Here is a 22,160-nt window from a genome sequence, read left to right as displayed (position 1 = left end):
GAAAGAACTGGAGGAAATCATGCTAAGCAAAGTAAGCCAAGCACAAAAGGACAAGGACAACATGAGTCCACTGAGGTAAACTTAAAAATATAAAAGGGGCATAGGGAAAAAGTTACTGTACACATACCTTCCTGGGGTGAGGTCCAGGTAGTATGGCAGGGACCAGACCAAATCCAGGGATACATATGTTAGCCAACTCTACAGAAAGGTGGGGAAGGGGAAGACATGGGGAGCAGGGGAACAGGGCACTAACCCACCCAAGGGGAGGGTATTGTTTATTTCTCCACAGGGAAAGAGGGACCAGACTTCAACCTGGTGCTCCAAGACGTGAATGCAACATACCGGCATGAAGCAGGCAACCAATAGAGAGGTCTGAGGGACCTGCCCCAGTCCCAACTACGTGGACAGCTCCCCTGCCCCTCAGAAGAATTCACTTTAGAGGACAGCACTGAAGCTATAGCTCAGGAAGAGGGACATGTCTGATCAGAGCACACAGGAGCAAACGAAGGGCATGGGAGGTAGAGTGGAGCACAGCTTGACCCACTCAGCCCTGAGGACAATATTCCTGCTCAGAGCAAACAATGCACAGAGAGGACCAAAGGGCCAGCCCCATCACGAGACATGGCATCCCTCACTGACCCCATAGTGCTATGGGACAACACTAGAGACACAGTGTGGGAATTGCGACCGATCTGACCCCACCACACCGAGGCGAAACACTAAGGGCGTGCAACAGAACAGCAAGGGGAGCAGAGCAATGAAGTCCCCAGGATAGACTTTGGGGCCAGGGCATGGCACCCCATCAGACTCAAACGGAAAACACTCCTAAAGGTCAACAGACCTTGTGCTATTTATAGGCTTTTCTTTTTTGTTGTTATTGTTTTGTTTTGTTCTATTTTGTTTTTGTGCATATTATCTCTGCATGTCTATCTAAAGATAGGCAGGATAAACAATGGACCAACAGTTCCAGGGGGACATGGGAGAGGCAAAGGAAGAGGATGTTAACAAACCCAGGGCCAAGAAAACAACCAGTGATCTAAAATCGATGGTGAGGAGGGTATAGAAGGCCTGGTAGGACTTGATCAAGGGCAATGTAACGGAGAGAAATTACTGAAACACAAATGAAGGTTGAACATGATAGTGGGACAAGAGGAAAGTAAAAGGAAATAGAGGAAAGACCTAAGAAGAAAAGAGCATTTACAGAGGTCTCAATACAGGCATGTACATATGTAAATATATTTATAAACGATGATGGGGAAATAGATCTATGTGAATATATTTATAGGTTTAGTATTAAGGTAGTTCGTTTATTGTGCCAACCTGGCCGATAAATACATGTAGGGTTAATTAAAGGGCAGAGAGATAAATGGCTCACTGAGTCTCGCCTTTCTGTTTCTTGGGTCTCTTGCTTTGTGATGGTTGGACCAGGGTGCAGCTGCCTTAGCCAGTTCCCTGCCTCAGCTGGCAAGGCTCACTTCCTGTGAGACATCCCTTAGAAGCCACATGGACCTAACCCGATGCAGCCCTGGGTGCTGGAGTAGCCATGTGGAGACCCCTGCCAGCGCTGAGATGCTTACACGTTTACTGACTTGGCTTTCCTCCTGCGGTCGGCATCATGGTGTGTGTCTTGTGATATGGACGACTTTGTGGATTGGTGTTAGACAAATGGGTTAATGTTGGACTTGTAGGCTTGGGCAGCACTGGGTTGGGATGTTTTCTTGATGTGCACTTAACCTTTATATAAAACTCTCTTATACATGAGTTTCTATGGATTTGTTTCTATAAAGTACCCAGACTAACACAAGTATTAAGGTAGTAGATAGATATTGGGCCTCTACTCAAGTACTTCCTCAACTCAAGAACACTTTGTTTTATTAACCTAGCATTCCATGATGCTCACCTTCCTAAGACTATCACTGAAGACAAAGTGGGTGCATAAACAAATGTGGAGAAGAAAGCTGATGGTGTCCGTCTACCAAAAGATACAGCGACTAAGGTCTTAAAGGCTTGAAGATAAACAAGTGGCCATCTAGCTGAGAAGCAACAGAGCCCACATGGAAGAAACACACCAGCCTGTGTGATCACAAGGTGTCGATAGGATCAGGTATCAGGCATCAAGGACCGAGAACAAAAATCATATCATTGTGAATGAGGGGGAGTGTGGAGTGGAGACCCAAAGCCCATCTGTAGGCAATTGGACATCGCCTTATAGAAGGGTCACAGGAAAGAAATGAGCCAGTCAGGGTGTAGTACAGCACCGATGAAACATACAACTTTCCTCTAGTTCTTTAATGCTTCCTCCCCGCCACTATCATGACCTTAATTCTACCTTACAAATATGGCTAGACCAGAGCATGTACAAAGGTACAGATAAAAGCTGGAAACACAGTGAATCCAGGACAGATAAATCTCTCAGGACCAATATTGAGAGTAGCCATACCAGGAGGGGAAGGGAAAGGTAGGAGGAGAAAGGGGGAACTGATCACCCCTCCCAGGGTGATGGACAAAGGAAAAGTGGGTGAAGGGAAACATCAGTCAGTATAAGACATGAAAAAATAACAATAATTTATAAATCATCAAGGGTTTGTGCAGGAGGGATGGAGGGGGAAAACGAGAAGCTGATACCAAGGGCTCAAGTAGAAAGAAAATGTTTTGAGAATGATGATGGCAACAAATGTACAAATGTGCTTGACACCATGGATGGATGTACAGATTATGATAAGAGCTATAAGAGCCCCCAATAAAATGACTTTTTTTTTTTTTAAAAAAAAGCTCTTTCTTATATATATGTTGTGTGTCACTGGATTTGTTTCTCTAGTCCACCTGTCCTAACACAATATATATATAGTGTTACCATGAGCTGCAACGGACTAGATGGCAGTGGGTTTTAGATTACTGAACCCCGCAGCGTGTCACTGGGGGATATAGTTGCTGTGCGAATTGTTGTTGTTTTTAAGTTACATGGTAGAAGTACTTGAGCTCTCTACCTCATAAGATTTAACTTTAGGCTGATCTTGATTCTCATCTCCACCTCCTGAAAGTCAATGTCAGATTCTAATATAAGCATGACCTCCATTCCACATCTCTGGGTGGCTGCAGGCCTGACCAACGACTATCACCAAGAAGGAAAGCTGGCTGGGCTCCCGGGAGACCCATGTGACTCTGGAAGCTGCTCTGCTTCCTGGCTTTCCCAAGTCATCGTTATTCTACCTTCCTTCACTTCTGTGAGCTTACCCAGCAATGTCCATTTCTGTAGCCAGTCGCCCAAGAGAAACTGGGCCTGTGGGTCGAGCCGAGGTAGACCAAAGCGGTCCCTCTCATGATGATCCCACACCTGTCTTCTCTTCTCCCCTTCACTGTGGCTCCGGCTAGATGAGAAAGCGTAGCGGTGAAAGTGAGCTGAGGGGTCCAGCTGATGCAAGCAGCGTGTGATCAGCTGCAAACCCCAGAGCTGGCGCTTTGAACTTCCCCTGCCACCCCATGGAAGGAGAGTCTGTAACTCCCACCATGGTGACAGCCCAGAACGTCCTAGGGAGCAAGTCTACTGTCACGCATGGGGCTACCACAACTTAGGAGCTGTTTTGGTGGCAGCTAAGAGCAAGGTAAGAATGCTTCCACCAGAACCTCACCCACAGCTTCATTAATTGGGAGGTCAGGCTCTTGGGTCTCCTAATGACACCAGGCAATAAACAGCATTGAATTACCTAGGGGTAGAGAGGAACACTGGGGCAATCCTAGGGCGCCTCTTTGTACCACGCTGAGCAGGGAAACGGCCAACCGATGCACGCTCAGCTAGGGCTCAGACCTCCCTGGCATCAACGTGTTCGGCCACATCGGTCAGAGGTCAAAGCGCATGCTCTTTAGTGTGCTACTTTCTAATATTAATCTAATTAAAGCTCTTTATTGGAGGAATGCCCTCTCTCATTTCCATGTCTTCATACCTGTTACTTTATCTGCAATGCCTCTATCAATTTTCCAACTGAACACGGACGTAACTAACCTTCTCCTCTGATCCCTGGAAGTTAAAGGTGATACTCTTCTTCTTAGTCTCTGGCATAGTCGATTAGCGTGGCCCTTCCAGATGCAGAAAAAATTCCAGCCTCGATGCCTATGGCTATGATCCCATTTGGGAGGGGGTCATGGAGTCCTGGTGGCATAACAGGCTACATACTGCATTGCTAACCATAAGGTCAGCGGTTCAACCTCCCCCTCGCCCCAGGTTGCTTCGAGGGAGGAAAAAATGTGGCTATCTACTCCCACAAAGATTTAAAAGTCTCAAAATATTAAAAAAGTAAAGTCTCAGAAACCCAAAGGGATAATTCTACCTTGTCCTATCGGGTCACTTAAGAGTCAGAATCCATTCAATAGGAGTGAGTTTGGAGTTTTTTCCCCTCTGTTGTACTCATATACAGGATTAAAGTGGGATGTATTCTGAGTCTAGGTTTTACTCGAGGAGGTGAACGAAGTCACCAGTCTTTTTACCTTGGGCATATGGCTTACTGAAGGACCAAAACATGCACCTTTCAATAAGAGAGCAATCTCAGAAGCAGGAAAGCAGAAACACTCTGGGCCTATCAAGAAAGAAGAGCCACTCCACTAGCAGAGCTCGCTGGAGAACAGTGGGGGCAACAGAGGTAATCCAACACAGAGACGTGAGGCTGAGGCAAGAACACCATGAGACAGAACAGAGAAGCACAGCAGTGGGTGGACTTTCTGGCCCATGGAGACCAGAAGCCAAGGGACCACATGTCTGAGACACTGAGGACCAGAGAGAGAACTGCTAGCTGAAAAGACATACTGCTATAGGTCAATGACTACTTTAACTGTTGACTATTCCTGAGTTGTGGTCACCTGCTAACTTCCTAATAAGCCTCCAAAATTGTGAGTTTTCTCAGTGAATTCTGTGTGGCCATGACAATGTATTGTTGAGAACCCAGCAGAACAGTAGAGTGTCATGGAGGAATGGCTGTTGTCAGACAGGGTAGAGGAGGATGGATGGGTGGTGGAGGGTTATCTGACCGCCACCTGGCAGGGTGGGGGGCGGGGGGTGGGGGTGGAATGGGCCATGGGCTGGTGATGAATTGCATTCTCTCCTCCCCAGTGGAGCCAGAGGAGGTTAGACGCGGCTTCTGAATCATTTACACAGTCGCAACCATCCTTACATAATTTCCTACAGCATCTTAACATGACACACACTCTGTATACTTAATGATTTTTCCCACTAGATGATACGCTTCTAAAGGACTGAGACTATCTATCATTTCTATTTGTGTCCCCAACAATTAGCACTTAGTAAGGGAGTAATAAAATGTCTAATAGAGTGCCTATCTGGCCTTTCTTAATTCTTCACAGCATTAATCACAGATCACAGGTTTAGGCTACTTATATTTAATTTAGCACCTATAAATACTGTGCTGAGCCCCTTAATTATTTGGATGAACATCCTCATCCTCCCCAAGGTCTATAAACATGTTTACAGCAGAACCTACACCTTCATTACTCCCGCGTTCTCTTTAGCACCTAACAGTGTTGGGCACAGGGTAAGCATTCAATAAATAGTTGATGAACTGAATTAAAAACAGAGTATTAGCACATTAATAGGAGCAACTCATCTTGCCCTCCTGATCTAATTAAAAGATTTGGCCTTCTAAAGCAGTGCAATTGTACCCATATGGAAAAGTTAATGAGAAAAAGAAAAATGATCCACTTGGACAGTTAACAGCTTTCCTCTTAGCAAGAGTTCCACAAATGTTTTATGGCTAACAAGTGCTAACCTTTAGCGCTCAGAGTAAAAGGCTCAGGTGTACAGTCCCCTGCGCGTGCTGGAAGGAGGCTGACGTGTTTTAAGGGGGTTGCCAACATCACGATTTTTTGGATTCCACAAATTCTAAGTCATCCATTCTTTCAACGTCTATTAGGGGAGCTGCTAGCACAATAATAAGCTCACATGCTGCTTCAGTGGCTCTGGCCTCCCGTGAAGGAGACTGGGGTTCATTTCCCAGCAACGTGCACCTGTGCAGTGAGCACCTGTCAGCGGAGGTTGGTGTAGCGCGATTTGGCTGAATCGCTTCAGGGGAGCTTCCTGATTAAGACAGACTATGGCTACAGGTTGATGACCTACTCCTGAACATCGACTGGGTCACAACCGCAACGTCTGGAGGGTGACTCAGTGGCAGCTATGATGACACACACTATGAGGCCCTAGGAACTCAAAGATGGCAAGAACACAGTCCCCGTGTTGGTGGCGTTCTAGCTCTGCCATGTTGCAACCTGACTGACGGAAACAAATACATTAACTGCTGTAGTTGCCTAAAAGCTTGTTGGAATATAATCATGGCAATATGATAAGAGCTGACATGGAAATCACGACAAGGCCTCATGGGACCACACAGGAAGAAACAGACAACTTATTGAAGGGACGAGTAAAAGACATGGAAGAAACTGATGTCCATGAATGCAATACCATGTACGCTACCGACGCAGAAACATCTGAGATGGCAACAAACCTGACATTTCGTTTGCAAGCAGAATCTGAAAGGAACCAAAGCGAACCAACTAATCTAACATAAAGCAATAATCGGTTGTAGAGAAGTCGAAGATAAAATAGTCCTTTGTCGAGCTTCAGAATGAAGCACGTACACAAAATAAGTCACGTGATTCTAATCCACAGAGCAGCCCTGGTGGCCTGGTGGTTACATGTTGGGCTGCAAACCACAAGGCAGTAGTCAGAACCACCAGCTGCTCCACGGGCTTTCTGATCCCGTGGAAGTTAGTCGTGAAAACCCACAGGGGGCCAAACCTAGCTGCAGTGTCTAGTCAGATGAAGCCACTGTCAGATCCCCTCTAGCCACAAAGGTTTGGACCCTCCAACCATAACATTATTTTTGCTGTTACTTCATCGCTGTAATTTTGCCACTGTGATGAATTGGGCGACCCCTGTGAAAGGGTCATTAAACCGTCAAAGGGGTTTCGACCCACATGATGAGAACCATGAGGCGGGAGTTGCACTGGAATGGAATGTGATACACCATTCATTTTAAAAGTGATTTAATCATGGGGGGAGAGAATCTTCTAAAATTGAAGTGGTAATGACTGTATAATTCTTCTTGATATGAATAAATGAATGAATTGTATGATATGTGGATTATGTGCCAATAAAATGGTAAAAAATATACAACCAAAAACCACAAGGGCAGTTCTACCCTGACCTATAGGGTCGCTACGAGTTGGAATCGACAGCGAGTTGTGTTTTTGGGTTATTGTAATTATTATCATAATTATTATCATGCACTATTATCGAGTGTGTCTTCCACATAATACATGGCATCAATTTTCAAAGGAAGGCAATCACTAAGAGCCAAAGTTTTCCGGTCAGTTAACTGTCCATTTGTGTTTTCACTATTGTTGCGGGGAGAGAGGTCCATGAGGTCCTGAGGGCGGATGGTGTCAGGAAAAAAGCAGTAATGTGAAATGGCATACCTGTGGGCCCCGGGGGGAAACCCCAAGATTCATGTAGGGAAGTAGAGAGGGAAAGCTGGAGACATGAATTGGGGCTGACAGAGAGGAGCCTGCAACAGAAGCCAAGCAGCTTGGACACTGTCCTACGCTTAAGAGCTCTCAACCCTGGCTGCTCAACAGAATCATCAATCAAAAAGCAAATCAACAAATCAAAAGGAAAACCCCCTAGAGCAGTGGTTCTCAACCTTCTTAATGCTGCAACTCTTTAACACAGTTGCTCATGTTGTGGTGACCGCCAACCATAAAATTATTTCATTGCTACTCCCTAACTAATTTTGCTAGTGTTGTGAATGGAAATATCTGATATGCAGAATGCATTTTCATTGTTACAAATTGAACATAAAGCGTAGTGATGAATCACAAAAACAATATGCAATTATGTATTGTGAAATATTTATTTCTATGGACAAATCAATGAAATTTTGTCTGGAAGCATGGTGTAGCATGGGTAACATGCAGTAAACTACATTGCCACATTTTGCAATGGTGTGTGTAAAAAGCCAACTGTCGGTGCGAAGGTTGAGACAGAGGAGCGGTGTCTCTGTTCCTAAGACCATTGGAAATATGTGTTTTCTGATGGTCTTAGGCGACCCCTGTGAAAGGGTCCTTCAGCCTCCAAAGGAGTCGCAACCCACAGGTTGAGAAACATTGATCTAAAGGGCTTTGGGGAGGGCCCGAGCATTACAATTTTAAAGTACACACGGTAATTCTGATACAGTTTGGATTGGGAACCCCTGGACTAGAAAATAGGAGATAAAAGTATACCAGACACACTTAAAATGCAAACTCAGCTTAAGCCCCTATTGATAAGCAACAATTCTGAGCCACTTATCTATTTAATCTTATCTTCTAACCTGTTGAATAGTTACAATTTTCTCAGCACTTCTTTTCCCCTATTGACAGTGCTAACCTCTGAAAATGGGAAAATAACCCATCAGTTTCTCATACATGGGTGGTTAACCGACTGCACAGTCTGTAACTTTACTTCCATGATGTTCCATAGGCAGCTAACCCAAAAAAATAAACTTCAATCACAGGCTGCCCTTATGGCTGAATACAGTGCTTTAGATATGAGGGAGTCCAGATTTTACAAAATTTCTCATAGAAATTTAGAGGTCTTATTACTTGAATGAAAGCAGTGAGCCTCACCATTTATTCTGGCGGTGCCTGCAGGCAAAGTAGTAGCCTTAGTTTCAGAATGATCACAAATTGTTTTTAGTTATTTTGTAACACATAGGTACTTTCCAAGTACTTCCCAAGTAAAGGGGAAACTCCAAATGGATTGCATCAAGCAACTCTGTAGCTCTGTACGACATTAGCAAGTATTCTCCACAGGAGGAGTGGTCAGTCATCAAGTTAACTGAAGAGTTTAACAGCCTGTTGAGCCTTCAAAATATTTTTTTAATTAAGAAAAAAAAATCACACAAATGTATCAGCGGCTAACACCCAGAGGGTTTGTCAAGGAAATTTGTTACTTTGTCCAATGGTAAGCAACTGCCTTCTTTACCTGCAAACTTCAGTAGGTCAGACTGTCCTTTTGCTACAGGGTATCAGGTCACGCTAACTCCTTAATGTTAAAAAATGTTTGGAGTCCCTAAGCAGGATGCCTATGGCTGGAATTCTGCACGTAGGCTTTGACGGTCTCTTTATTTCCAGATACAGTTCATGAGAGCAAAGGACCACCGCAACCCAGTGTGATCCTGGGATGCTGGGAGATTTCCTAGGGGAATCTCAACATCGACAAGTTCAACGTGAACGAGAGTCTGGACATGCTCATTTCTTTTGGAAACAAGGAACAACGTCTCAAGAGCCTGAAGTTCGCGTTCATCACTATTCAGAAAGGGAAAGCAAGCTAGCTAACTCCCAGTAAAGAGGGTAGAGTTGGAAAGCAAGCGGCAAGAGTCTGGGGAGCGGCCCAGAAGGGCCCTGGGAGAGCGAAGCAAGCAGAGGGCACCCGGAGACCGGCGGGCAGAGCAGGGTGCAGGAGGCAACGGCCATCCGGCGTGAACCCGGCTGCCCGGCCCTTATGCGCCCAGGGCAGCGGGGGCCTCGCCGGTGCGGCGCGCACACGGGGTCCGGGAGCGGGGCCAGTCCCCCCAGGGTGGCACCAGCGGGCGCGGAGAGGAGAGTGCGGGCACCACCGGCGCGAAAGGGGTCCCCGGGAAGGAGGGACACTTTGCGCAGCCCTCGCTTCCGAGCCGGGAGGGAGGGGGTGGGTGGAGCAGAGCCCGGAGCCGCCCCCAGAGCCGCCCCCGCGCCCCGGCCCCCGCCCCGCGCCCGGCTGTCAGCGGCCCCCTCCCGCAGTCACTCACCCGCTGGTGGCGCGGGCTTGGCCGCGGCGGCGGCGGCGGCGGCGACCCCCGCCTGGGTCATGATCCCAGGCGGGGCAGGCAGGAGTGTTCGGCCGCCCGGGCGAATCTCTCCCTCCGCGGTCGCCGCCTGCTCCTCCGGGGCTGGGGGAGCGCGGGCCCAGGCCCTCCTCTCCCCCCGCCCCCGCCGCCTCTTCCCGCGGCCACCGCCGCTGCTGCGAGCCCGAGCCCTCGAGGCCGGAGACCCGGCGGCGGCGCGGCCTCAACTTTCCCAGCCCCCCTCCCCCCGCCCCTCCCCGCCCCTCCCGCGGCCACTGCTCCGCACGCGGACAGCCTAGCCTGCACGCGCCGCCCTCCCGCCCCCGCTACCTCGCGGTCCAATCGGCCGGCAGAGAGGCGGCCATGCCAGCCAATCAGAAGCCGGGACGCCGTTGCGCTAGCTTAGAGGACGGAAGGAGGTGGAGGGAAAACCGGGGAGGCAACGGGCCTCGGGCGGCCCAATGAGGAGGGCCAGGGGGCGGAGGTGAGCAAGTTGGGTTGAAGCAACAGGAAATATTCTTAAAGGTGGAGTGATGGGCAGGAAGGAAAGCCAGTAGGTGAATGGGAAAGAGGTGGGCCTGGTTCCTTAAAGGGGACGCGCTGAGACCCTAGCAAAGAAGGTGTTCAGAGAAACTTCTTTGTAGCGCTTCTTCTCATCGGCCTTCCACCTCCTCCAGTAGGAGTTTGGAAGTGGGGAAAACAGAGGACACGGTAGACACTGGGCACTGGTTAGCGAGCAACTCCGAGCCCAGAGAGCAGGAAAGCAGGCTGGCGTCCCTGGAAGAAGCGAGGGGAAAGGAGCCCATGCGGACGCTCCCACCTGCCTTTCCCCTGGAAGACCGTGGCCGACCTGAGTCTGTGGGAGGCGTAGGCTGTGCTCTCCGGTCATCCTTCATCCAAAATAGCACACGGCGACTGCTACCTGGAGAAGGCCGCGTTCACAAACAAACTCACCAAAAGCGGCAACGCTCCGGTGGGAGGGCGTGTGAGCTTTGGGGGGTGGGGTTTGGAACTCCAAGTTTGGGTTTCCAGAGACCTGCACCGCGTGGAGCCCGCAGGTGGTAGAATGGAGACCCGGAGGTCCCCTAACGCCACGAGGGATTTGAGTCCCCAAGGACCATTATTACAGCATACACTCCCCCTCCTTTTTGTTGTTGTTGTTGTTTCACCTCGTTATTTCATAACCTGTCGCCTCATAAAACAGGTGTCCTCCACCTAGTGGTGGCGAAAGATGTCTGAGTGCTTCCGCCCAGTCGCAGATGGCAGGTCTGACCGTCTTAGAGTTGGGCTCGGGAACTTCCAGGTGGTGCGCAGAGTGCTGGGTTTATCGGAAGTTACTAGAGCCTATGCAAAGAGGAAGCAGATCTTGCCAGGAAAGAAAAAAAAAAAAGGTAAATAGTAACCACATCTTCTGTTTGAACAGCTACAATGAAACAAGAGGCCTTAATGTTATTTATAAACTATAGGTTCATAAATAAGCAGTCTGACATTTTTCTTCTACTGCTACAGCTTGGCAAGACACCTGCTTGATTAGCCTCGGAGTGGCCGCGCCCAGCCAATCAAAGCTACAGAAGCGAAAGTCCCTAGGATTAAGGATACCACCACTAGGAAATTGTATACGCTTTATGTTACCGCTATTGGAAATCACTTCCATTGTGGTCAGAAAATACGGTGTTCTGGTTTTTATAATTATTCTGATTAGTAAATGCCATTTAGAGGATATGTATATGTTTTTGTTTTTTTTAAAAGAACATTGTAGAGGGAGAGGGGAGCAGGGAGGGAGGGATAACAATGAGGAGCTGATGCCAGGGGCTTAAGTGGAGAGCAAATGTTTTGAGAATGATGAGGGCAATGAATGTACAAATGTGCTTTACACAAATGACGTGTGTGTGGATTGTGATAAGAGTTGTTTGAGCCCCTAATGATTAAAAAAAAACAACAATGTATCAAAGTATCAAGCACAGTTTTGATGATTCATTCACAAGACTTTTCTTCAGCTGACATTAAAAATATACCTCAATACCTTCCTGATATGATTTCTACGTGTAAAAAAGAGAATTCTATGGTAGTGGGACAGGAGGAAAGCGTGGGGAAATAGAGGAAAGAAGTAGGAGGCAAAGGGCATACATAGAAGCCTAAACACAGGCATGTACATATGTAAAAATATTTATGATTATGGGGGAAATAGACCTACATGCATATATTTATAGGTTCAGTAGTAGGGTGGCAGGTACAATAGCACCTTGCTCAACTTAATGGTTATTCCATGATACCCACCTTCCCGACATGATCACTGAAGACAGACGTGTGCATAAGCAAACATGGTGAAGAAAGCTGATGGTGCCCGGCTACCAAAAAGATATCGCATCTGGGGTCTAAAGGCTTGAAGGCAAACAAGCAGCCATCTAGCTCAGAAGCAACAAAGCCCACAGAGAAGAAGCACACAAGTCTAAGTGAACACGAGATGTTGAAGGGATCAGGTAGCAGACACCAAAGAACAAAAACCATCATTGTGTGATCACCTTACCCACATAAACGCTGAAGATGAATGTGTGCATTAAAAAAATAAGTGTAGTGAAGAAGGCTGATGGTGCCCGGCTATTGAGAGACATAGTGTCTGGGGACTTACAGGCCTGAAAGTAAACAAGCAGCCATCTAGCCCAGAAGCAACAAAGCCCACATGGAAGCAGCACACCAACTTTCTTTTCATGGTTTAAAGATTATTTCAGAGTCATAATCTCAGGGTTCATCCAATTTCAATGGCTCTAGAAATTTGGGTGTGGTAAAAATTTGAAATTCAGTTCTACATTTCCCTCCTTTTGATCAGGATTCTGCTATCAGATTTTAGACCAAAATGTTTCACAGTGGTAGCTGGGCACCATCCAGGTCTATTTTCATGGCAAAGAAGGCAGTTGCTCATGGAAGCAATTACTCATACATGCCATCTCCTCCTCCTATTCATTCGCCAACCAGAAATTCTCTAGTTGGCTTTGCCCATTCAACAGTAGTTTACTGCATTACCTAGGAGAGGGTGATATCAGCTAATCACACCAATCCAATTTTCAGGCTAGTTTGGTATGCACTTAAAGTCTTGAACCGGTTATAAAATAAGGTGGCCAAGAGTAACTAGTCTCCCTGTCCCCAGTCCATGTCACTACCAGAGTGAATCTGATTTTCATGAACATACTTAAAATCTTTCAGTGGTTTTAAGAGACTTTGTGCATGACCTACAAATTCCTTGCTTGTCTCCCCAGTTTTATTTTGTTGCATCTCCTTTTTCCCATTCCTGAGGATGAGTGGCTTTGGCAGGGGCCCTAAAAGCTGGAGTAAGGGTAGAGCCCAGGCTTGGGGGACAGAGGGGGGCCAGGGGAAAAGCTGTGGGCCCTGTTCCACCTGCCCCATCACACTTCTTGAGAAGCCTTCAACAGTTGTCCAAAAAGGGGGTGGGGCATGAAGACAGCATCTGACCTCTAAATTCACAAGAGCGAGAGAAAATCACCAGCATCAGTTGAACAAGGTCGATTCACTCCAATAAGATGAGAGGTCAGACAGGCCTCCACTCTGCAACCTTCTTACTGATTCTTATGCAAACAGCTCCCCACATCACCCTCTAATCCTCAACTGAGTTCACTAATTCATTGTGAAGGCTATACAGAATTCACAGACAATACTCACAATGATAGGGGTTCTTACCGAAGTTAACGGAATACAAATGCTCAGGATACAGTTATATGAAGAAGACAGTCTCTTTTGTGCTGTGCTCAGAGAGGCAGGCTGGCCCTTGGCCTCTAACAATGTTACAAGTTCTTAAAGGGCTGCCAATAAATGCCCAACTGTCATGCAACTCCGTCATAACCCTCAGCTCAAAGATACTCAGCTCTGTTTCCATGGGTCAGCAAACCTAGCTTCCCCAATTAAAGGCCTGGAGACACCCCACTCAGCAAGCAAGCCCCTTGCCTGAAGACACTCAGCTTTATTCACTCTGTGGGCTGGGAAACCCACTCTGTCTTGTGCTGTTTCTACTATTACCATGCCTCTGGTGTCACCGCTGTCTGTATATGGCAGCATCAAGGAGGTTCAAAATGTGCTCATCCAAAAGACAAACTCCACTTCTGCTTTTGAGATGGTTCATTTCACACCTAGCAAGAGAGTAAAACTGACCAATTCCCTCAATGGGTTTCCAAGTTTTTTACAATCGCAATCGAACTCTGGTGATAGTAAGATAATATCATGTCAACTTGAAGATGTGAGAAAGTGTAGGGATGGTATCCAACCTGTCAATCTGGTCACAGCCTGATGGTGCTCTCTCCTAAGTAGTATCCCAAGAACCTCCCTCTCTTTCGGTTTTCTTCTTCCTGCTAGCTGGCCGCCCTGAGAGCTGCCAGAGCCCTGCCATGTTTCCACCCAACTAGGATCCACGGGACTTTGCACCCACCAACCTGTGATTTTCCTGCAGCCTGTGACATTGCATGTGGTTACATGAGCCTCAAGGAGGACTTGTGGACTTATGTTGGATTTATGGACTTGAGGTGGACTGGGATGGAACCCTCTCTTGATATAAAATGACTTCTTGACATAAGTGCTTTTTCAGTAGATGAGTCTCACTGGATGTTTCTCTGGTCAGCCTGACCTAGTGCAACCCCGTTAACTGTCACTCACAACTGAATCAAATAAACTATCACTATCTCCCCCGACCTTTCACTCAGACCCATCATGAAAAAGTCATATGGTGCAGTGGTTCTCCACCTTCCTAATGCCATGACCATTTAATACAGCTCCTCGTGTTGTGGTGACCATAAAATTATTTTCGTGGCTACTTCATAACTATAATTTTGCTAGTTATGAACTGGCGACCCCTGTGAAAGGGTCATTCGAGCCCCCAAAGGGGTCATGACCCACAGGTTGAGAACCATGATTTGGTGGGAGTCACAAAGACTATGGCTAGAAGAGTCACATTAAACCACTGTCATGCAGGCCAGCCAGCCTCTGGCTCTCCTAGACATCATCGCCCCTGTCATGCATGAGGGTTCCACTTAGCCTCTTTCAATCATTGCATTGTAAGTTCACTCATGAACGTTTGTAAGCCAGCCACTTCAGGATGTCCTTCCCCCCTCACCCACCCCCGCACATTTTAGATATCTAATTTCTAAATGATCTCGGTATAAGTACTCTGAGGAGACGGGCCTGTTTCTTGATCTGAAAAATCTGCTGGTCCCTTTGGAACTTGGGGTATCTGCATTTATGAGCAAAGTCCAGTTCAGAGAAAGTCATCAAAGTGCAGCAATGTACCATCAGCTTCCAGGGTCAGACATGGTTCTCTCTTCATCTGGGCATGGTCAAGGTCCCTGTGCTCAGGGTCCACACAACCCTTTACGTATCAAACCAGCAGACTTGTCCTCTTCTATCTAATCTCTACCCCTTGTAGACCAAGTCTGCGGATGCCAACAGATCATGTCCAAACTCGGCCCATCGCTCATTGCTGCCCCACTCACATTTCCACCGAACGAACAAGTGTCCCTCTGTAATCACCACAAGGAGCATATCTGTCTACTCTTTGCCTCTCTTTAACGTTCCACCCTACAAGGGGTTCTTTTACTAATAGGCATGAGCTTTTCCTGCCTGGATGAACCCCAAGGAGAACTGCCTTCTCAAAAACCCAAAAATGACAATCACTTTCCCCTCCTGCAGTTCTTGCCTTCCGATATAAACCCCCTTTTCTCACAGCATGCAGGGTGAGTCCTTCAGATAAAATTGAACCCCCTTGTAGCACATCTAAAAAGTATTGGCTGCAGGTGGGTTTACAAATTCGTGGTAATTATGATGACCGTATTAATTCCCATCACCCATGGAGGCCTACTTTACAGGGTTTGGTAGAGAAAACATTCACTATCAAGAGTACAAACAACGGGGGAGGGAGGGGAAAAAAAAAAAGAGGACCTGATGCAAGGGGCTTAAGTGGAGAGCAAATGCTTTGAGAATGATTGGGGCAGGGAATGTATGGATGTGCTTTATACAATTGATGTATATATATGTATGGATTGGGATAAGAGTTGTATGAGCCCCTAATAAAATGTAAAAAAAGAAAAGAGAAAAAAATGATTAGGGCAAAGACTGTACAGATGTGTTTTATACAATTGATGTATGTATATGTATGAACTGTGATAAGAATTGTATGAGCCCCAATAAATTGTTAAAAAAAATAATTTAAAAAAAGTAGAGAAAAAAAAAGAGTACAAACAACGAAGTCTCATCCCTTCTCCAAACAGGGACTATCTCTCTAGTTCCATTTGGCCATAGGCCTGCTGGCAAAATGTTTCCAGTAACCCTGCTCCCAAAGAGCCAGCTGCTTACCCGCCCTGACTTTTGCCCACGCCCTGCCAGAAGCCGTTTTCCTCCACTCCTCTGCAGCTTATCATTTCGTACATGCCTTTCAACCACTATCATTTGCAATATCGTTATCATTAGCAAGAGCCGAAGGAATCGTTCTAAGAATCCAAAGTCTCATTTCCCGTGTCCCTTCCTTCTTTCTCTTGCAAAGTCCCACACGTTCAGGATCCTGAAGCAATTATAAAACATCCCACTCCTTGCCCCAAAATTAAAAGAAAAAAAAAAAGGTGAGCGTGTCCCATGTAGTATCCAACCTCTTCTAACTTCACAAAGGAGAGAGAAAGTCAGCAGCAGTTGAAAAAGGCCGATTTCCTTATTTTTTTTAATCATTGTATTGGGGGTTCTTGCAGCTCTTATCACAATCCATCCATCCATCCATTATGTCAAGCACATTTGTGCAAATGTTGCCATCATTATTTTCAAAACATTTTCTTTCTACTTGAGTCCTTGGTATCAGCTCACTCCCCCCCTTCCCACTCTCTCATGAACCCTTGATAATTTTTTTTTCATATCTTATACCAACCACTGTCTCCCTTCACCCAGTTTTCTGTTGTCCATCACCCTAGGAGGGGGTTACATGTAGATCATTGTGATCGATTCCCTGTGTTTTCAGCTCTTATCTGTACCAGTGTACATGCTCTGGTCTAGCCGGATTTATAAGTAAAATTGGGGTCATGATAGTGGGGGAGGGGAGGAACATTAAAGAACTAGAGGAAAATTGTATATTTCATCAGTGCTATACTGCACGCTGACTGGCTTGTCTCTTCCTTGTGACCCTTCTGTGATGGGATGTCCAAATATGTACAGATGGTCTTTGGGTTTCCACTCTGCACTCCCCCTCATTCTTCTTGATAGGATTTTTTGTTCTGGGTCTTTGATGCCTGATACCTGATCCCATCGACACCTCATCATTACACAGGCTGGTGTGCTTTTGCCATGTGGGCTTTGTTGCTTCTCAGCTAGATGGCTACTTGTTTATCTTCAAGCATTTAAGATCCCAGATGCTATATCTTTTGATAGCCAAACACCATCAGCTTTCTTCCCCACATTTGCTTATGCACACATTTTTTCTTCAGCAATCTTGTCAGGAAGATGAGCATCACAGAATGCCAGGTTATTAGAGCAAAGTGTCCTTGAGGCAGTATTTGAGTAGAGGCCTAATGTCCATCTGTTAGCTTAATACTTATCATATAAATATATGTACATAGATCTATTTCCCTATCATTACATATAAATATATTTACATATGTACATGACTATATTTAGACCTCTATAAAGGTCCTTTGCCTCTTCCCTCAATTTCAAAAAGCTGATTTCTATGAAGTGGAGGGGTCATACATGCCTATATTCTCCAAGCTTCTTACAATTGTGGTACCAACTGTCCCTCTCACAGCACTCTCCACACATCTGGGTTCCATAATTCATTGCAATGAATTATCACATAGAATGCAGAGATAATACAATTATAGCTTTATTTTAAAAACTAACAGGTAACAAGGGCTCAGGCTACCATTTTTCAGACAGGGCAGCCTCTTCTCAGCAGGCATGCCTCTCAGTGGTCCTTAGCCTTTCAGTCAGGTGGCTCCTTGGCCTCTGGCAACATTACTACTGCTTTTAGGAATGGCAATAACCACCTTGCTAGATCCCCCATGCTTTACAATCTTCACCCTGTTAGTAATCACTCATAAAGACTACAGCTGTCATTATAAGGTGCCATGGAGCCATTCCGACAAGCAGCAAACTGTGTACAACAGAATAAAACACTGCCTGGTCCTGCGTCCCTCTCACACGTGTTGCCACGACTAGAAGAGCGCCATGGATTCACTGGACTGCAGAAGTGTCCTTCCTTCCTGCGGACACCTGACAGCAAGGACCAGATTCTCACACTTTAGACTCTGATACTAATCCCTCCTGTGACTTTGGATTGTATGGATTCCCATCCTTCAGTGACCGATGAAGGTGCGCTTCTTCTATGTGGACTTGGCTGACATTTCATTTCGATGGCTGCTTGTTTGGAGACAAGCCCTTAAGACCCAGATGCTATTCTATCTGAGAGTCAGGCACCGTCTATATTCTTCGCCACATAGCATGCTTATCTTCAGTGTTCCCTTCCTGAGGGTGAGTATCGGGCAGGGCCATGATGTAAGAACTGACCGTTTTTAAGTTGGAGCTAGTATTTAGTTCCATCCCAAATCCATTTCTGCATCGATGCTTTTTTTTCGCCCTTTTGTTACTAATTTCAATCATGTCAAACAGAATTGTACAATTGTAAGGCTCTGGAGTTGGCTCACAAATACAAAAATTCATAAATTTTATAAAGAGTTCATATCCAAGAAAATCATACTAATTTCCCCCCCTGAGGAGTGGCTGGTGGTTTCAAACTACTAAGCTTGTGGTTCTCAGTCCAATGCATGACCTACTGCACCACCCTTAGGGTCACGCTACGTTGGAATCCACTCAGCAGCAGTGAGATTGGTTGTATGTTTTGTTTTGTTTGTGACTGCTCTGAGGAGTGTGTACATTGTGCTGTTACTGTTCACAATATAAGTCTGTCTATTGTTTGACTAAATTTGAGCCATGGGAATGAGCTCAGATATAGGCTTAAAAAGTGATGAAGGCTCACAGCCTCGGGGTCCCACCAGTCTCTATCAGAGTAGCGTACTAATATTTGTGATCTTTCATTATCGCGAGATTTTTATGATTTGCTTAGATATGAACTCTTTATACAATGAGCAGCAAATAAATTGTCATGTTTAACTTAATTTTCCATCCTTTTATGCACATATTTGTAATTTTGTCAAAGCTGATATTTTCAAAACTTTTATGAATTTTAGTATGTGTGAGCCAACTCCAGAGCCATTCACACATTGCATGTTTAATTAGTTCCTTCGTTTTTATAATTAATATAATAATAACATATATTAATTAATATATCTTAATTAATTACATGAGTCCTAAATTCTTTTTTCAATTTTGCTGAAGATAATTCAAAAGCAGTTGTAGCCGTGTATCAACGAGGAGCCAACAGAAATTCAAGAAGAGGATGTGGAATAAGGGATATCATTGCTGACGTCAGACCGATCTTGACTGAAAGTAGAGAATGCCAGAAAGATATTTGATTGTGTTTTAGTGAGCACACACAGGCATTCAGCTGTATTGATCATTACAACTACGGATGGCATTGTGAAGAACAGGAATTCCAGAGCACTTCATTGTGGTCAGGGAGAACGTATACATAGACCCATAGACCGAGAGACAGCCATTCAAATAAAACAAAGCCATACCGGATGGCTTTAAATCAGGAAAGGTGTGTGTAGGTGTTGTGTCATTTCACAATAATTGCATTCAATCTGTAGGCCAAACAAATAATTAGAGCAGCTGAGCTATAAGAAGAATTGGAGGGAGACCCATTAACAACCCATTAACATCTGACATGCAGATGACACAACCTTGCTCGCTAAAGAGCCAAGGGGACTTGAAACGCCGATGAGGAAAAAAGAATACAGCCTTCCAGATGTGTGTTAGTCTGGGTACATTAGAGAAACAAATCCACAGAAACGCACGTGTAAGAGAGAGTTTTATATAAAAGCCAAGTGCGCATCAAGAAAACATCCCAACCCAGTGCTCCCCAAGTCCAACACTAGCCCATTAACCCCTATGTGCAACACCAATCCACGAAGTCCTCCTCCATCTCACAAAACATACACAATGATGTTGACTGCAGGAGGAAAGCTTAGTCAGTGGATGTGTAAGCATCTCAGCGCTGGCAGGGGTCTCCACATGACTGCTCCAGCTCCCAGGGTTGCATCGGGGCAGGTCCATGTGGCTTCTCCTCAGGGATGTCTTGCAGGAAGTGAGCCTTGCCAGCTAAAGCATGGAACTGGCTAAGGCAGCTGCACCTTGGTCCGACCATCAGAAAGCAAGAGACCTGAGAACTAGAAAGACAAGGCTCACTGAGCCATTTATCCCTCTGCCTTTCAATTAACCCCACATGTGTTTATCGGCCAGGTTGGCACAATAAAGTAACCACCTCAGTATGGCTTACATCTCAATGTAAAGAAAACAAAATCTACACAAACAGATCAATAGATAACAGCAAGAAAAATGAATTTGTCAAAGATTTCGTTTTCTTTGGATCTGTAATCAGCATTCTTGGAAGCTGCAGGTAAGGAGCCAGTTGATGTATTGCAATGGGAAAGTCTGTTACTCAGGACCTCTTGAACATATCACAAACACAGATATTATTTCGAGGATTAAGGTGCCCCTGATCCAAGCCATGTTATTTTCAATCACCTCATACATCTGTGAAAGCTGAAAAATGAATTTTTTAAAAAAGGAGAATTGTAGTCATGAACATTGAATATGTCCTGCATGAGCTGCCACAGGAACGAATGAATCTGTCTCGTAAGAACAACCAGAAAGTTCCTTAGAAGCGAAGATGGTGAGATGTTGTCTCATGTACTTTGGGCTTCTTTCCCAAAGGGACTACTCCCCGGAGAAGCTCATCATGCGTGTAAAGTGCAGACCAGTGAAAATGAAGAAGACTCTTAATAAGATGGATCGACAGGGAGTCTACAGCAGTGGGCTCCCACGTGCAACAACTGTGAGCATGGTTCGGAATCAAGGAGTGCTTTGTTGTGTTGTCCATGGGGGGTTACTATGAGTCAGTGCCTGACAACAACTCACCAGTGCCTGACAACAACAGATGCATCTTCTTATGTCATAGTGATCTAATTTTTTTTAAAGCGAATGCTGTTTAATGGAAGATCTCAGGCTTTTTTTTTTCCTCATTCCCCCCATCCATCCTTTCTCTCTCATCCCACCCGTCTTGTCTGTTGATGTATAACCCACATTTCTTCTTCTTTGTTCTTCCATATAACAATGGAAATATTAAACACTTATCTTTGTGAGACTGAGTTTGGTAAGTATAATGTTCTCTAGTTTTTTGCACATCTTGCTGTGTTTAAGAGAGTTATTATTTTTTATTGATGCATATAATTCCATAGCGTGAAGATAAACTAAAGCTTGTTTATCTATTTCTCTAGAGTTGGGATTTTGATTGTTTCCGTGGTTTCACTATCTTGGAAATGGCTGCACTAAACATAGGTGGACACATGTCTGTTCGTGTTGTATTCTTTTTTGCGTGTTGTTTGGGTACATACCCAGTAGAGAGATTTCTGGATCATAAGGTACTTGTATTTGCATTAATTAAGGAAGTGCTATACTGATTTCCATAGTGGCTATACAATTCTAGAGTCCAACAGCAATGTAGAAGCGTTCCCATCTCTCCCCATCCTCTCCAGCATTTGTTATTTTCTGTTTTATTAAATTTTGCCAAAAATGTTGCCTTGAGGTGATAACTCATTGTTATTTTAATTTGTATTTATCTTATTGCCAATGACCGTGAACATCTCTTCATATTGTTGTTGGCTGCTTGGATGTCATCTTTGGTAAGTTGTCTTCATGTCTTGTGCCCATTTTTTATTGGATTATATTTTTCTTGTTAAGATATACTTTTCTAGATTTTGGAGATTAGCCTTTTATCTGATAAATTATTACTGCATATTTTCCCCAGGTGAGGGTATTTTTTTTTTAACTAAATCATTTTATTGGGGCTCATACAACTCTTATCACAATCCATACATACATCAATGGAGTAAAGCACCCTTATATAGTCGTTGCCCTCGTCATTCTCAAAATTCACCTTCCACTTGGGTTCCTGGAATCAGCTCATTTTCCTTTTTTCCCTCCCCAGTGAAGATATTTTAAAAATAATACTTTTATTGACATATCTTACTCATTTCAATATATCCCTTCTCTTCCTATACAGTTCTATTGTATAGTCCCATCCGATGGGGTTATCCAATCATCAATGTTATCACCTCCCTCTTCCCTCTCCCTCCCCCT

At 45.2% G+C, this 22,160-nt stretch overlaps 1 protein-coding gene and 1 long non-coding RNA gene across 3 annotated transcripts in view; one reads left to right on the top strand and one right to left on the bottom strand.

The window, feature by feature from the left end:
• Nucleotides 1-10,112, bottom strand: part of USF3 (upstream transcription factor family member 3) — a 61,950-nt gene extending 51,838 nt beyond the window's left edge. For both annotated transcript variants that reach the window (XM_075542520.1, XM_075542519.1), the window contains exon 1: nt 9,831-10,112. The gene's annotated coding sequence lies outside the window, so the exon portion shown is untranslated. The remainder of the gene's footprint in view (nt 1-9,830) is intronic.
• LOC142439865 (uncharacterized) lies at nt 9,840-11,794 on the top strand. The gene is made up of 3 exons (XR_012782880.1): nt 9,840-10,350; nt 11,071-11,257; nt 11,376-11,794. It is a non-coding gene; the product is annotated as an uncharacterized LOC142439865 (long non-coding RNA).
• Nucleotides 11,795-22,160: the final 10,366 nt, after the last annotated feature.

Source organism: Tenrec ecaudatus, chromosome 2, assembly GCF_050624435.1.
Source record: "Tenrec ecaudatus isolate mTenEca1 chromosome 2, mTenEca1.hap1, whole genome shotgun sequence".
In the NCBI taxonomy this organism is placed as follows: domain Eukaryota; kingdom Metazoa; phylum Chordata; class Mammalia; order Afrosoricida; family Tenrecidae; genus Tenrec; species Tenrec ecaudatus.
The sequence above is the reverse complement of the archived record's forward strand: the minus strand, read 5'-3'. Positions and strand labels throughout refer to the sequence as shown.